The sequence below is a fragment of the Vespa crabro genome, chromosome 14, assembly GCF_910589235.1.
Source record: "Vespa crabro chromosome 14, iyVesCrab1.2, whole genome shotgun sequence".
In the NCBI taxonomy this organism is placed as follows: Eukaryota; Metazoa; Arthropoda; class Insecta; order Hymenoptera; family Vespidae; genus Vespa; species Vespa crabro.
Window position 1 is genome coordinate 460688 of NC_060968.1, and position 18830 is coordinate 479517.

Here is an 18830-nt window from a genome sequence, read left to right on the forward strand (position 1 = left end):
TGTGAATCAATGCGACGGTTGGATTATGCAAATAAACCGGCATGTCCAGGGAAATATAGCGAGTGCCGCTGAACCAATACGTATGTCGGACCTAGAAATATACACACACAGCAAGGGAAAGTTACGTGAATGATTTGTGAACACATGCGACTGACGGACTATGCAAATATTCCGTCTAAACGAAGTGATGTTATGCGAGTGCCCCTCGAATCATAGTAAATGTTAGAATTGGAATTGTTCCCTGTTGTCGAGTGAAATTTATGCGATTAATTTGTGATCCAATGAGGCTTTCGGATTTGGAAGTATTCCAACTGGTCCGGGAAAGAAATGCGAATGCTTCTCGTAACATTGCGACTGCCGGATTTGTAAATATCCCGTCTAGTCGTGGGATAGTTATGCGAGTGACTTGTGAACTAATGCTACTATTGGAATTGTATATATACCGACTAATCGGGGGAAAGTAATGCGAGTGCATCTCGAACCAATGCGGCTGCCGGACTTGGAAGTATTCCGACTAGTCGAAGAAAAGTTTTGCGAGTGCATCTTGAACCAATGTTGCTGCCTTACATGGAAAAATTCCAACTGCTCCTGGGAATGTTATAAGATTACATCTTGGAACAAAACGACTGTCGGACTTGGAAATATTCCGACTAGTCGAGGAAAAGTCATGCGAGGGCTACTCGAACCAATGCGACTGACGGACTTGCTAATATTCCCTCTAGTCATGGGAACGATTGGCAAGTGCCTATCGAACTTATACGCCTATCGGGTTTGGAAAGATCCCGACAAGTGAATGGAAGATTATGGGATTCCCTCTGGAGCGAGTGCGAATTATGCAATTGGAAATATCCCGCCTAATTGTAGGAAGGTTTTATGAGGGTTTTGTGATCCAATATGACTATCGGGCTTGGTATAATTCCCACTAATTGACGGAAAATTATGCGTATGCCTTGCGAGCCAATGCTGTTGACGGAATCAGATATATTCCGACTAGTCGGAAAAGTTATACGAGTGCTACTCGAACGAAAGCGGCTATCGGTCTTGGCAATATTCCGACAATTCTAGGTAAAGTCATGCGAGAGCCTAGCGAACCAATGCGGCTGTCATACTTGGCAATATTCTGACTAGTCGAGGGATAGTTATGCGAGTCCGCTCTAAACAATGTGGCTGTCGGATTTGGAATTATACTGAGTAGTCGAGGGAAAGTTATACGAGTGATTCTAGAAGCAAAGAGACTGTTGAACTTGGAAATATTGCGACTAGTCGAAGGAAAGATATGCGAGTGCTTCTCGATCAAATACGACTGTCGTACTTACATATATTACAACTAGTCAAGGCAAAGTTATGCGATTAAACATTTGGCATCGGCTGCTTTCGCTTTTGGGAGTACCAGTAGGTCGTGGCAAATCTATAGTTTCGCAATTACTTCTTCGTACAGGATATAAAGTCAATATACAGAATTTTTTGATACTGATTTGTTGTATTTAATTCTACTAATAATACGTAAGAATACAATATTTTTAAACTTCAAATGAGCACGCTACGTAGACACCGACTTCTACAACGATTTAGATATCTCTTCGCTACGGGGACACAGATTTCTACGACGATTTAGATAATTCTCCGCTACGGAGACACAGATTTCTACGACGTCTTAGATATGTCCCCGTTACGAGGACACGAACAGCAATGGGTTAACTTATTAACCAGTGTGACTGTCTGACTTGGAAATATCCCGAAAAGTCGATGGAGAGAATTGCGAATGATTTGTGAACCGATGCAAGTGTCGGACAAGGAAATATTCCGACTAGTCGAGGGAAACTTGTCCGAATATCCATCGGACCAATTTGGCTGGCGGGTTTGAAAATATTCCTTCAAGTCGAGGGAAATATATGCAAATAACTCTCGAAACAATGCGATTTTCAGTCTTAGAAATATTCCAACTAGTCGGGAGAAATTTATGAAAGATCTCTCAAACCAATACGGCAACCGCACTTGGAAATATCCCGCCAAGTCGAAGGAATGGTAAGCGAGTTCCTCTCGAAAAATTGCGGCTGTCGGATTTGGAAATATTCCGACTAGACGAGTGAAAATTATGCGAGTGTCTCCCGACACATTGCGACTGTAGATCTAGGATGTATTACGACTAATCGAGGGCAAGTTATTAGAGTGCCTTTCAATACATTAAGAGAGTCGGTCTTGGAAATATTCCGAATAGTTGAGGGAAATTCATGCGATTAATACTCGTACCAATATGACTGTCGGACATGGTAATTTTCCGACTAAAAGAGCGATAATTATACGAGTGACTTGTGCTAAAAGCGCCTGTCGGATATTGAAATATTTGGACTACCCAAGGGAACGTGATCTAAGTTCCTTTCTAAACAATACAGCAGTTGGACTTTGACATATTCCGACTTGTCTAGTGTATCTTATGAGGATGACTCCGGAACCAAGGCGGTTCTCGGACTAGCAAAAATTCTGGCTAGTCGTGGGAAAGTTATACGAGTGACTGTGGAACCAATGGGGCTGTCGGACTTTTCAATTTTCGTATTGGTCCAGAAAAGTTTGCGCAAGTGCATCTCGGACCAATGCGATTGTCGGACTTGGAAATATTCTATCAAATCGAGGAAAAGTTATGCGAGTGATTTGTGAGCCAATGCAAACTTCGGGCTTGGAAATATTCCCACTAGTCGAAAGACAGTTGTGCGATTTTCTCTGGAACCAATGTGGATGTCAGACTTGGAAATATTCCGACTAGTTGGGAGAAATATGTGAAAGTGCCTCTTGGAACAAAACGGCAGCCGAACTAGGAAATATCCCGCCAAGTCAAAGGAAAGTTACGTGAGTGCCTCTTGTAAGAAACCTGCTGTTGGATTTGGAAACTCTCCGACTAGTCGAGTGAAAATTATGAGAGTGATTAACGACCTATAGCCTGACTGACTTATAAATGACCCGAATAAGCAATGGAAGGTTATGAAAAAGCCTTTGGAACCAAATCGAATGTTGGTCTTGAAAATATTCCAAAAATTCGGGGGAGGGTTGTGTCTCTCGAAAAAATACTGCTGTGGGACATGAAAATACTCCGTCTAGTCGAGGTAATTTATGCGAGAGCATTCCTGACCAATATTACGGTCAGAATTGGATATTAACCGACTAAAATAGAGTAATATAAGCGATTGCCATTCGAACAGAAGCGACATTCGGGTTTGGAACTACTCCGACTAGAAGATTGAGAGATTACGAATAAATTGTGAATCAATGCTGTTGTCGGACTTGGAAATATTCCGACCATTCTGGGGAAAGTTTTGCGTGTACCATTCGAACCGATGTCGGACTTGGCAATAATACGATTAGAAGGAGAAAGTTATGCGAGTTCCTCTCGAGAGTATACGGATGTCGATCTTGGAACTAATCCGACGAGTTGGGGTAAGTATCCATGGGGTGTAAAATCCAATGCGACGGTCAGTTTGTAAATTTACAGATTAGTCGAGGGAAATCTATACAAGTGACTCACGAACCTATGCGGCTGACGTTCTTGGGAGTATTCCGACTAGCCGAAGGAAAGTTTGCGAGTTCCAATCGATGCAATGCTGCTTTCGTAATTGGAAATATTACGAATAGTCGAGGGAAAATTTTGCGAGTGATTCTAGAACAAATGCGACTGTCGGACTTAGTAATATTTCCACTAGTCGGGAAATTTATTCCAGTGAATCTCAAATTAAGGCAGCTGCTAGACAAGGAAATTTTCCGACTAGTCGAAGGAAAATTATGCGATTGCCCCACAAACCAAACCAAAAGTCGGACTTAGAAAAATCCCAATTAGCCGAGAGTAAGTTATTCAAGTTAGTTGTGAGCCAATGCGAATGAGAAGCTTGGATATATTACGACTAGTCAAGGGAAAGTTATACCTCTCGAATCAATGCGCCTGATGGATATGCAAATATAACAACTGGATGAAGAAAAGCTATGCGCGTTACTTTTGAGCCACTGCGAATAACGAGCATGGAAATATTACGACGACTCGAGGAAAATTTATGTGAGTGACTTTCGGATCAAAGTAACTGTGGGACTTGGAAATGTTTCGACAATTCGAGTGTAAGTTATTCGAATAATTTTTGAACGAATGTGCCTGTCGGACAAGGAAATATTCGGAATAGTTGAATGAAAGATATGCAACTGAACTGTGGTCCATCGCGACTGACGTACTGAGAAGTATTCCGACTAGACGATGGAAATGTATGCGAATGAAATGTGCTCAAAAGATACAGTTTAAATTGCAAATATTCTGATAAGTTGAAGGAAAGTTATGCGAGAATCTCTCGAACCAATGCGGCTGACGGACATGGAAATATTCCGCATTGTCGAGGGAAAGTAATACGAGTGCCTCTCGAAACAATGCTACTTCCGAACTTGGAAATAATCCGACTAGTCGACGGAAAGTATTGCGTGTGCCTCACTATCCATTGCGATTGTCGCTTTTGGATATATTTCTACTAGTCGAGGGAAAGTTACACTAGTGACTCTTGCACTAATGCGTCAGTCTGACTACGAAATATTCATAATAGTCATGGGAAAGTTATGCGAGTGCCTCTCGAACCTTATCGGATGTCGAACATAGATATATACCCACTAGCCGAGGGAAATTTAAGCGTATAAGTTGTTAACTAGTGCGACTGTCGGTCTTGGAATTATGCCGACTAGTCGTGGGATAGTTATGCGAGTGATTTTTGAACCAATGCGGCTGTCGGACATGGAAATATTCCAACTTGACGAGTGAAAGGTATACGAGTAACTCTCGAATAAATGCGACAGTCGGACTTGGAAATATCCCGACTAGTAAAGAGAGAACTATCCGTGCGACTTGAGAATCAATGTGTCTTTCGGGCTTGGAAATAACCCAATTAGTCGAGGGTAAGTTATGCGAGTGACTTGAGAATCAATACGACTATAGGTAATGGAAATGATCCGAGTATTCGAGGGAAATATATGCATTCGCCTTTCTTACCAATGCTTCTGTCAGACTTAGAAATAATCCGATTAGTCGAGGGAAAGATATATGATTGCCTCTGTAACCAATGCGGTTGTCAAACATGGAAATAATCCGACTAGTCAGGATAAGGTAAGCAAGTATCTCTCGATCCAATGAGGCTGTCAGACTTGAAAATATTCCGCCGAATCGACGGAAAGCTATGTTAGTGCCTCACGAACTAATGCGGCTGCCTGACTTTAAAATATACCCAGTCGAGAAAAATTATGCAATTGCCACTCAAAACGAAGCGACTGTCGAACTGGAAATATTCCAGCTAGTGGATAAAACGATATGCGAGTGTCTCTCGAAACAATGCTGGTGTCGGACATGGAAATATTACGACTATTCGAGGTAAGGTTATACGATTGACCTTGGAACCTAAGCGGCTGTCGGACTTGGAAATATTCCTAATAGTCTAAGGAAAGAAATGCGCTTGCCTCTCGAAACAATGCTACTGTCGGTTTTGGAAATATTGCGACAATTCTAGGTAAAGTTGAGCTAGTTCTTATCGAAACAGTTCAGCTGTCGGACTTGGAAATATTCGGTATAGTCGAGAGAAATTTATGCGAGTGACATTAGAACCAATGCGACTGCCGAACTTGAAGATACCCCGACGAATCTAAGGAACGTTATGCGAGTAATTTGTGATCCAATGCGGCTGACTGAATGAAAATTTTCCTAGTCGAGGAAAAGTTATACGCGTGACTCTGTAATCTATGCAAGGGTTATTTTTGGACATGACAGACTAGACGAGGGAAATATATTCAAGTGACTCTGCAGACACTGCGGCTGTCAGGCTTGGAAATATTCCGACCTAGTCGATGGAAAGTTTTGCTAGGACCTATGGAATCAATGCATCTGTTGGACTTGGAATTATTTCTAATGGTCGCGGCAAAGTGACTCGAGTAACTTGAGTACCAATGCGATTGTCGGGCTTGGAAATATTACTAGTCGAGGGAAATTTATGCGAATGACTTACGGACCAAAGAAACTGCTGAGTTGGTAATGTTTCGACAATTCGAGTGTAAGTTATACGAATAATTTGTGAACCAATGTGCCTGTCGGACATGGAAATATTCCGAATAGTTGAGTGAAAGATATGCGAGTGAATCCCGAACAAATGCTAATATCGTACTTGGAACTAACCAACTTGTCGAGGGAATTATATAAGAGAGCAACACGAACCAATCCGGCTGTCGGTCTTAAAAATATCCCGACTATTCGATAGAAAGTTAAGCGAGGGCCACTCGAGAAAATGCGTGTGCATTTGGAAATATCTGACTGATCGAGGGAAAGTTATGCGAGTGATTCTAAAACAATTGTGATCGTCGGACTTGCTAATGTTCCCACATGTCGGGGATGATCGGAAATGGAGGTATCCCATCTAGTCGAGGGAATGATATGAGTGTGTCTTGTGAACCAATGCGGTTGTTGGACTTTGAAATATTCCGGCTAGTCGAGGGACAGTTGTGCGATTGCCTCTAGAACCAATCAAACTTGAAAATAATCCGACTTGTCGAGAATAAGGTATGCGAGTGATTCTAGAAATAATGTGATGGTCAGTCTAGAAAATATTTCGACTAGTGGGGGAACTTTATGCAAGTGCCACCCGAATCAAAGGGAATGTTGTGCATGGAATCATTCCAAATAGTAGAGGAAACGTTATTCGTTTGTCTTTTGAAACAAAGCGATTGCCGGTATTGAGAATATTCCCAGTATTTGAGAGAATGTTATGCGAGTGCCTTTCGAACCAATGCGGATATCGGATTTGGAAAATCCCGACTAGTCAAGGAAAATTTTTGTGAGTGTCTTGTAAACCAATGAGACTTTCTTGCTTGGTCATATTCTGACTTGTCGAAAGTAACATATGCAACTGACTCTTGAAACATTGCGTCTTTCGGACTTGGAAATATTGCGACTAGTCGAGGAAAATCTATTCAAGTACCCCTCGAACCAATGCGGCTGTCGGAACTTGAAATGTTCCGTCTAGTCTACAGAATGTTGTCCAAGTACCTACAAAACCAATGCGAATGTCGTTCTTGGAAATATTACGACTATTCGACGGAAGAATATGCATGTAACATGTGAACCAATGAGATTTTCGGACGAGGTTATATTCCGGCTAGTCGAGCGAAAATTACGTGAGTTTATCTCGAACTTATGCGACTGTTGTACTTGGTAATATTTCGTCTTGTCGAGTAAGTTATTTGAGTGTCTCTCGAAACAATGCGGCTGTCAGACTTCAATATATTCCGACTAGACAATGAAAAGTTATACGTGTGACTTATGAAACAATGCGACGGTCGGAATTGGAAATAATCCTATTTGTCGAGGGATACTTATGCGTATGCCTGTCGAACAAATGAGGCTGTAGGTCTTGAAAATTTTCAAACCAGTCGAGCTAAATTTATACGCTTGAAACTGGAATCGAAACGGCTGTAAAACTTGAGTATATTCCTACTAGTCGAAGATAATTATGCAATTAGCTCTCGAAACAAAGCTACTGTAGGATTTGGAAATATACCGACTTGTAATGCGAATAACTCTAGATCCAATGCAGCTGTCGGACTATGAAATAATCCGACTAGTCGCGGGAAAGTTACAATGTCTATCTGACCCCTCTGGAAACAATGCCCATTTCAGTCTTTGAAATAACCCGATTAGTCAAGCGAATGTTATGCGATTGCCTCCGAAACTAATGCGATGTCGGACTTGGTAATTTTACAACTAGTAGGGATAAAGTTATGTGAGAGCCTCTCGGACCAATTCGGCTGCCGAACTGGAACGTATTCCGACGATTCCAGAGTAAGTTATGCGAGAGCTGCTAGGGCCAATACGAATGTAAGATCCGGAAATGATCCGACTTGTCCAGGGAAACTTATGCGAGTGAAATGCGGAACAAAGCGACTGTCGAATTTGGAAGTATTCTGGCTAGTTGAGAGAAAGTTATGCGAGTGCCTCTCGAACAAATGCGGCAGCCGGACATGGAAATATTCTAATTGGTCTAGGAATGTTTTGCGAGTGCCTCTCGGAAAAATGCAATTGTCGGACTTTGAAATATTTCGAATAGTCGAGGGAAAGATATGCGCTTGCTTCTCGAAACAAAGCTACTGTCGGTCTTGAAAATAATCCGAGATGTAGAGGAAAAGTTAAGAGAACGCCTCTTAAAAAAATAGGCTGTATGACTTGAAAATGTTTTGACTAGACATGGATAGTTATACGAATAAATTCTGAACCAATGCGACAGACTGAATTGGATATATACCAAGTAGACGAAGGAAAGTTATGCGAGTGCCTCTCGAACAGATGCGTCTGACAGACTAGGTTCTAGTCCGTCTAGTCGAAGGTAAATTATTCGAGTGACTTTAAAACCAATATGATTGTCGGGCTTGTAAATATTCCGACTAGTCGAAGGAAAGTTGTACGAGTAACTCTGGAACCCAACCGGATGTCGGTCTTGGAATTTCTCCTACTAGTCGAGAAAAGTTTTCCGTATGTATTTAGAAACAATGCGACTGTAGGACTGAGAAATATTCCGACTAATCCAACGAAATTTATGGAAGTGCAAACGAATGAATGCGGCTGTCGAACATGAAAATAGTCGGATAAGTCGAGGGAAAGTAGTGCGTGTCTTGTGAGTTTATGCGAATAACGTGTTTGGAGATATTCCGACTAGTTCAGTGAAAGTTATGCATGTGAATTGTGAACCAATGCAACTGTCGGGCTTGGAAATATACCGACTAGTCCAGGGAAAGATATGCCAGAGCCACTAGAATCATTGAAGCTGACGGTCTAGGAAATATTCCAACTGGCCCGGGGAAATCCATTCGATGGTCAATCGGAATAATGGGTCTGTCGTAATTGTAAATATTCCGACTAGTCAAAAGAATGTTATGAGAATGCTTCACATAACAAAGCTGTTGGACTTGGTAATAGTTCGACTAGTCGAAGGAAATTTATGCAATTGACACTTGAACCAATGCGGCTTTTGGGCTTTGTAATATTCCAACCTATTCGATGGGAAGTTATGCAAGTAACTTGAAAAACAATGCGAATGTCAAGTTTGGAAATATTCCGACCTAGTCGATCGAAAGTTTTGCGAGGCCCTATCGAAACAATGCGTCTGACGGACTTGGAATTATCTCTACTAGTCGCGGGAAAGCTATGCGAGTAACTTGTGAAACAATTCATCTGTAGGGCTTGGAAATTATCTGACTTGACGGGGGAAACACATGCGATTGCCTCTCGAAACAATGCGACTGCCGTGCATGGATATATTTCGTATAGTCGAAGGAAAGTTATGTGAATGACTTGGAAACCAAGGCGACGATCGGATTTTTCATATTAACCCTAATGTCTAGGGAAATATAGCGAGTACCGCTGAACCAATACGAATGACGGACCTAGAAATATTCCCACACGTCGAGGGAAAGTTACGTGAATGACTTGTGAACAAATGCGACTGTCGGACTACGCAAATATTCCGTTTAAACGAAGTGATGTTATGCGAGTGTCCCTCGAACCTTAATAAATGTTGGACTTGGAAATGATCCGAGTTCTCGAGTAAAATTTATACGAATAAAATGTGAACCAATGTGGCTGTCGGACTTGGAAATATTCCAACTGGTCGTGGGATAGTAATGCGAGTGTCATGTGAAATAATGCGGCTATCGGAATTGAATATATTCCGAGTAATCGATGGAAATTTATGAAAGTATTCAAACCAATTCGAATGTCAGACTTGGAAATATCACGAATAGTAAAAAGAACTATTCGAGTGACTTGTGAATCAATGCGACTGCCAATCTTAGAAATATACCGACTCGTCGAGGGAAAGTTATGCGAGTGCCTCTCGTAACAAAGGGACTGATGGTCTTGATAATATTTCGACTAGTCTAGGGAAAGATATGCAAGGGACTAATGCACCAAAGCGCATGTCGGTATTGGAAATATTCCGACTAGTCGAAAAAAAATTTCGCGACTGCCTCACATGCCATACTGGTGTCGGACTTGGAAAAATCCCGACATGTCAAGGGAAAGTTATGCGAGTGACTTGTGGACTACTGCAAATGACGGGCTTGGAAATATTTCGACTATACGAGGGAAAGTTATATGTGTGATTTGTGAACCAAAACAGCTGTCGGAATTGGAAATATTTCGATTAGTCGTACGAATATTATGCAAGTTCTCTCGAATCAAAGAGACCATCAGACTTGGGAATATTTCTAGTAGTTATGGGGAAGATATGCGAGTGACTCTCGAATCAATGCGACTGTCGGATTTGGAAATATACCTTCAATTCGAGGGAATGTTATGCGTGTGCCTCACGAACCAATGCAACTGTCGGACTTGAATGTATTCTATCTAGTCGTGGGAGATTTTGGCAGGAGATTTGTCAGCCAATACGACTGTCCGACTTGTTAATATGTTGACTAGACGAGGAAATGTTATGAGTATGACTTGTGAACCGATGCCACTGACGGACGTAGAATTTTCCGATGAGTCGATGGAAAGTTGTCCGAGTACCTATCGGACCATTTCGGCTGCTGGTCATAGAAATATTCACAATTCTCGTAGAGATTTATGCGATTGACATTCGGACCAATCTGGGTATCGGACTTGAAATTACTTCGAATAGTCGAGGGAAAGTTATGGGACTGCCTCTCCAACAATTGCGGCTGTTAAACATGGAAATATTCCGACCAGGCGTAAGAGTGTTATGCGAGAGTCCCTCGAATCAAAATAACTGTTGGTCTTGGAAATTTTCCGAATAGTCGAATGAATGTTATGCGAGTGAATTGTTAACCAATGCATCTGTCAAGCTTGGAAATTTTCTGACTTGTCGAGAGTAAGTTATGCGAGTGCTTCACGAATGAATGCGACAGTCGCACTAGCAAATATACCTACTAGTCGAGGGAAAGTTATGCGAGTGACATGTGATGCAATTCGACTATTGGTCTTGAAAATATTTTAAATAGACGACATTTATTTGTGCTGGTTCCACTCGAACTAATGCGACTGTCGTACTCAAAGTTATTCATTTTAGTCCGGGGAAAGTTATGCGAGTGCATATCGAAACAATACAACTTCTGGACCTAAAAATATTCCGATTAGTACTGTAAAAGTTATGAGAGTGCACCTGAAATAAATGCGATTGTCGTACTTATCAATATTTCGTCTAGTCGATGAAATGTTATGGGAGAGAGATGTTAACCAATGTTATTGTGGAACTTAGAAATATTTCGACTAGTCGAGGTAAAGTTATGCGAGTTTCTCAAGGAGTAATGCTACTATCGGACCTAGAAAAATTCCATATAGTCGTGGGAAAATTACTCGGGTGCATCTCTAACCAATGCCACTGTCGGACATAGAAAAATTCCGTCTAATCGCGGCTAAGATATACGACGGAATTGTGAACTAATGCGACAGTTGGCCTTGGAAGAATTGAGACTAAGCGCAAAACTGTTCCTCTGGTACTTGTCGAACCAATTCAAACGTTGGACATTGAAAAAGTCCGTCGGGTCGAAGGAAAGTTATGATGGTACGTCCCGAAACAATACTAATGTTGGACCTAGAAATATTGCGACTAGACGTGTAAAGTTAGGAGAGTGCCTCTCGTACCATTGTTATGGTCAGACCGAGATATATCCCACCTAGTCGAAAGAAAGTTATGCGAGTGCCAAGTGACCCAATGCGACTATTAGTCTTGACAATATTTCAAATAAGCAAGAAAAATTTGTCAGTGTGCCACTCGAACCAATGCGACTGTCGGACTAGGAATTATTCCGACTATTCGCGGGACTGTTATACACGGACCACTCGATCCCATGCGAATGTCGAAACTAGAAATATGCCGATTAGACGAACAAAATTCATGTGAGTGCCTCTAGAACAAATGCAACTGTCCGACCTAGAAATATCCCGACAATTTTTGGGAATATTTTATGAGTTCCTCTCGAACCAATTGCAATGATCGAACCTAGAAATATTTAAACTAGTCGAGGGAAAGTTATGCGATTGCTACTCGAACAAACGCTACTGTCGGATTAGGAAATAATCCGATGGAAAGATATGCGAATGTAGTTCGAGCCAATGCGACTGTAGGACCTAGAAATATTCTGACTACACGAGGAAAAGTTTTGAGACTGACATGTGATCTAATGTGACTGTCGGTATTGGGATAAGTGAGACTAAGCTAGGAAATGTTCTGCTTGTGTATCTTGAACAAATGCAAATGTTGTTCGTAGAAATATTCAAACTACTCGAGGAATGTTATGAGAGAGCCTGTCGATCCAATGCGCCTGTCGGACTTAAGAATATCCCGACTAAATGAAAATAAATTATGCGAGTGCCACTCGGATCATTACGACTGTAGGACTTGGAAGTATCTCACATAATCGAATAATAGTTATGCTAGTGCCACTCGAAACAATGCAACTGTCTGAATTGGAACTATTGCGACTAGACGAGGGAAAGTTATGCGTGCGACATGTCAACCAAAGCCTCTGTCGGAATAGCAAATATATCGATTAGTCTAGGGAAGGTTATACGAGTTGCTCTCGAACCAATGCGACTGTCGATCTTGGAAATATCCCGCCAAGTCGAGTGAAGGTTATGAGATTGCCTCTAGAACCAATACGACTGTCGTAATTAGCTATACTCCTAGTCGAAGGAATGTTATGCGAGTAAATTGTAAACCAAAGCGACTGTCAAAATTGGTAATAATCCGAGTAGTCGAAGGAAAGTCCTGCGTGCTGCTCTCTAACTGATGCGGCTGTCGGTTATGGAAAAATACAGACAAGTCTAGGGAAAGATATGCGTGTGCCTCTCGAAACAATGCGATTGTCGGACATAGTAATATTACGACTTGTCTAGTGAAAATTATGCGAGTCAATACGAACCCTTTGCGATTATCGGACTTGGATATAATTCGAAAATCTGTGGAAGTTAAGCATATGTCTCTCTAACCAATGCGGCTGTCGGAAGTGGAAATATTCCGACAAGGAGGAATAACGTTATACGAGTGACCATGGAATCAAAGCAACTGTCGGATATTTTAATATTCCAAATTATCGAGAGAAAATTGCGCTAGTGACTCCCGACCCATTGCGACTGTCGGTTAAGGAAACTTTCACAAAAGTCAAATGAAAGTAATTCTATTGCCTCCCGAAACAATACGGCTGCCAAATTATCCGACTAATCAAGGTAAAGTTATGCGAGTGACTCTCGAACCAATGCAGCTGTCGGACTTATATTAATTCCCATTAGTCGAGGGAAAGTAATACGAATAACTTGTGAACAAATGCAACTATCAGACTTTGAAATATTCCGACCTAGTCGCGGGAAAGTAATTAGAATGAATTGTAACCTAATGAAATTGTCTTTGACTGAATTTGTGACCTTTTCCAACTAGTGGAGGAAAGTTACTCAATTGTCTTCCGACCCAATACAACTGTTGGACTTGGAAATGTTCCAACTAGTCGAGTTAAGTTAAGCCAGTACCTCTCGAACCAATGCGTCTGTCGGATTTCAAAATACACACACTAATAGTGAGAAAGTATTGCGAGTGACTCTACACGGACACCATCAGTTGGTAGCAAGTCTTCGAGAGGCTATAGTAGTTTAGGAAGGTGCGATAGGAATTTGATAAGGTCATCTTCTAAGGCCGTGGAAACAAATTCCGCTGACGCTAAATCGGCTGCTATTAGTTTAGGCGAAAACAGCATCAGAACAGCAGCGATAAGTACTTCCAGTTCAAATAATAAACTGGCCGAACATAACCGAGGGTGCCGATCGATAATCACTGCGAACTTGATCGTACATCTGGATGCTTTCCGCGGAAAACTCATTGGAAGCGATTCTTACGCACCCAGTTCCTGCAAATAGCAACAACCCCTGCGTCAACAGTGCCACAGGAACGCACGTAAAGGACCCCTCTCCTCCGATAATAGTGCAAGATGCCGAGCAAGACAGCGCGGATACATCCCGGGAACTACCTAAAACAACCATGGAAATAGGTTATGCCCCATCGGCAACTCTCGAAGAGGACAGCACACATGAAACCAACGATGTGAGTGTCACAGATCTTCAACTCGAGATACCGCAGGTCACTTATACTTAACCCTGCGACTCCACCCGCGGTAACGAATTGAGATGGTCTAAGGCCCCCCCTCACTTAAATCGTGCCTTCTCAAAAATTTATTTATTGCAGTTAAATATGGGACGTTATAAAACGGTAACGGGCGAAGTTTGCGAACTGATTAGACAAAAGCGCCTGGATGTGCAACTACTACAGGAGCCGTACGTCCAAAAGCAAGGGACAGGATACGAGGTTATAGGAGTAGACAGCAGGACAAGAATTGTTGCCATTTGCGATAAAAGATCCTGGTCTGCGGTCTCGACGACCAACTCAAACATCACGTTGCTGTTTATCTCGCAGCTTGGCACTTCGCACTGCGACTTTGCAGAAGTGCAAGTACCCGGCTCCTCCAACTACGTTGTCCCGCACTACATTCTGCACAGCGAGAAAATTGAGGAGCACTTTTGGCGCTGGGAATGTGTTCCTCTTGTCATAAGGGGGGAGGTAGTAATAATATCACAGAACATCAACGTGAGTTCTCGTTTTTAAGGCCATGAGGGCACAGACTAAAGTGGTTCGAAGGTCGAAGCCCTCATCCCGGCAGGGCAAAATGTTATTAACGACGTAGAGTAGCCTCCAATATTCTGGAAGAACTGACGCTCCTCATACATCGACGTAACCCTCTTGTTGCACTCGATGAGCGGACTTATTGTCCAATGGAAAGTAAGAACAAGCTGTGACCACAATTCAATAGACATCGCTATGCATCCCCCGAAGGCCGACTCTCTTCAGGAGGGACGGTTCTCTGGCGTCGGGACAGGAGGTTCAATACCAGGAGAACCGACAGGGACCTGTTCTCTTGCTCTCTCTCACCGCGGCAATGGAAGATGGAAGCACTCTAGGATCGGCTTCAGACGTAGAGACACGAGCCAATATGCCCACTAGTGTCCTACAAAACATCCATTCTGAATCTATGCCCCGGAAAGGACCTCACCGAAATTCAACCCTTAGTTGACATCAACACTAACGATTAAGAAAAAGCGGTAGCTAGGTTGAGATGCCCATTCCAGCGAGAAAATGAATATCAGGTATGCCTAGGGTTACTACACGAGTATCGTTCTACGCTGCGGGGATACAGCAAAGAAGTATGTCGTGGAAAATTAGTTAGTTGGAGGAAATTCGTTACGGAACGTGGAACCGTGGTGGTACATTTCCAAACAACAGGCGCGCAAACTACAGGACAAAATTGTATTTAATACTCTTAAACGAGATGGAGGGACGACCACGAACATCGAAGGAACGGCGAGATTTCTACTCCATATGCATGTCCCGGAGGACAATGTATCCGAAAACACACCATAACAGCGAGCGGTACGGATTTTCTCAAGAAACGCTAACGAAACAGCGGATGCCCATTCTTCACAGAGGAAGAGGTCGCGCAGGTCATAAACGGCAACATGCGTTCCCTCAAAAGCGGCAAAGCAGCAAGGCCGGATCTCATCGATGTGTGTGTGTTTATAAGAACATTCGTCGCCATCCCATCCCATTTCGAAAACCTTTCCAACTGGGTATCTCTCCCGGGATGCCTTCAATGGGTAATCCTCCCGTCTATTTGGAATGAGGGCTCTTTAAGAGCATTCCAGAAGGGCGATAACAAGGACATGGAAGACCCCGAGCCCTAACAATTGATCTGCATTCTCTCTGTCTTGTGGAAGGTTATGTAAAGACTGCAGAAGCTGCGCCTCATCGAAAGCTCGCTCGCACCGGGAATTATATCGGACATACAGTTTGGGTTTGTCCAGGGACGTTCCACAGAAGACGTAATCATAGAGATGCGTTGAATCCTTTCTGAATCTTCACAGAGATATGTCATCGCGTTATTATTCGACATCTCGGGAACCTTCAACCACGTTTGGTGGAATCTAGTTCTCGAGGCTCTCCAAGATCGGGACTAGCCGAGGAACGCCTTTAAAATGATGACAAGCTACTTCGCGGAACGTAAAATTGCCCTGGGATAACATGAGGTTTAATCGAATGCCTCTAGAGGATGTCCATAAGGATCTGTCCTCGGCCCCGTCTACTGCAAACACATATTCCACCAGCTCCTCAGGATCCTGGTGAAATCCAAGGAAAACAAGGTGATCGCGTACGCGGACGATCTACTTGTCATCGTAGATGGTGACTTAAGGAATGAAATCGAAGAGAAAGGAAACCACGTAGTTAACAGCATCACTGGATGGTGCACGTCTGCGAAATTGACAATCTCCAAGCGTAAGACGAAAGTGATCGTTCATTTGAGCGATTGAGTTTAAAGAAAACCCATCGGCAGAAGGTGAGGGAAACTTCTGGATAGAAAGCGGAAAACGGCGATAAAAACGACTTAGCGAGTAGAACTCCCACAGTTACGACACACTGCCGTTACCTCAAAGACAAGTTCGACTCATTGTTCGCAAAGATAGGTTGGTTTGCTGCGAAACAATGGGGACTCCGCCATTGCGTACTCCAAGCAATCTATCGAGTTGTGTTCACACCTACGGTCACGTACGCGAAAGCAAGATAGTTTGATATCTGCACGAAAGGAGATCTCAAATAGATAAGCGCGATCCAGCGATCGGCCCACATCTCGGTCACATTAGCGTATCGCACAGCTGCAATAGAGTCCCTCTGCGTCATAAGAGCGGAGTCCACGCTATATCTCCAGTTAGTGAAACAAAGGGGACTATAGGACATTAACAAAAATTGATGCTTCGAGACAACTCCGCTAAAACTGGAAGACACGAATATTAAACGCGCGAAAGCCAGACAGGTCGATGAGTATATCTCTAGTGTTTTACATGTTAGGTGGGAGAACTCCAAAGGAAGGACAACATACGCGTTATCTCCGAATATCAAGGACAGGATGGTTGCCCGCTTCGTCTCTCCTATCAATTTCACAAGTCAGTTTCTTGCTGAACACGAAGCTATCAAGGACAAGCTGACGTCGCCGGACATCATCACGGAAGGATCATGCGAGGGTAGCGAGAGGACACGGTTTCGCATTACATCATCGACTGTCCGGTTTTAAAACCGCAGGGAGAGGCATTGGAAGAAATTCTCAGTAAAAAAGTTGGCCGGAAGCAGCGAGATATCTTGTCTCCACGACCGAAGCCTTCTCCCTATTTGCAGAGTTTTGCAAAGAATTCCTGGTCATAAAGGGTAAGTTGATCATGAATCCAATTCAGCCGGGATTGTCGGAAATCCGATGATGCGGGTGATTGACTGCAATCTTCTCAGGTTAGCCTACTCTCGAATAGGATAGGGTCGGAGATGCTCGATCGGATTTTGCTATTTTTCCATTTTTCTTTCTTTTTTAACTCCACCACCAAACTCTCCCAAAGAAGCTTCTATTCTTCGATTCCCATCTCATCCTATGCAACGAGTGCCAAGGCTCGTGGCACTGCGAGTGGGCCTCCCCGTGGGCACGGCCGGCATGAACGTGGTTATGCGTTGCTGCGAGGATATTGGTTGTGGTTCAATCACTCACCCTGCCTCGCCTACAGGATTTTTGGGTTTTACAGTCTCAGCTCACTTGGCCGTGCTGGTTGCTGCCAGTAGTTAGCTTCATAGCGTATGTCCAAATGGGCGAAGTATCATGGGTGCAGGCACGCCAAGGATGCCCATATATACTTTATTCTCTCGAATTTGGAGACATTCCGACTAGTCGAAAGAAAGTCATGCGTATATATCAAGAAACAATCCGACAATCGGACTTAGAATTTTTTTCTTGTTTTTTCTTCTTTCCTCATACAGCTAAAGTCTTCTTTGCTGCTTCTCTCCTTATATCCAATTAAGTAATCGCAGCGTAGGAACGCAGCAACACGCCGGTCGAGTGCCCGAACGTCGTCCAAGGCTACTCACCGTGCGACCCCCCTCTGCGTTCCTTGCCCCGCACAACCCGGACTACATCAGGTGATAGCCAGTCTTCAAGAGGCTATAATCGTTTTAGAAAGGTGTGATAGGAATTTGCCAATGCCATCTTCTAAGGCCAAGCAAACGAACGTCATGAATAAATCGGTCGCGAGTTTAGAAATAGGCGAAATAGGCGAAATTGGCCCTTCCAGTCCGGACGATAGACAGGTCGATCTAAACATAGAGAGCGTATCGGTTACCACGCGTCCGAGAACACGAGCGTATATCCGTGCGCAACACCCGCAAACCCTTCCGGAAACGGAACATACGTCCCCACCCCCCAAGAGAAATAACAACCTTCGCAATAACATAAAACGCGCAACGAGTTGAAATAACCCCCTACCACCGATTATTGAGCTAGACATCGAGCAAGTCCATACGACTAAAGTCACACCCCTAGAACCGGAAGCGGTAACAGGAATAGGCAAAGCCCCGTTGGAACCTCCCGTAGAAGCAGAAACAGGCGCAACCCTGAACGTCAATGGTGTTATAAGCGCGAACACCGAACCCAAAGCACCACGAACTACCTACGCCGAACCTTGTGCTACAATCTGCGGAAACGACACGATCTCTACCGTGAAATCCCCCCTCACATTAACCGCGCGTTTCCAAAAATCCACCTCCAGCAGCTCAATATGGAGCGTTCGAGAACCGTAACGGGAGAAGTCCGCGAATTGATTAGTGAGAAACGCTTGGACGTGTTGCTCCAGCAGCAGCCATACGTCCAAAAGCACGGGATAGGATATGAGATCATAGGATTAGGTAGCGGAA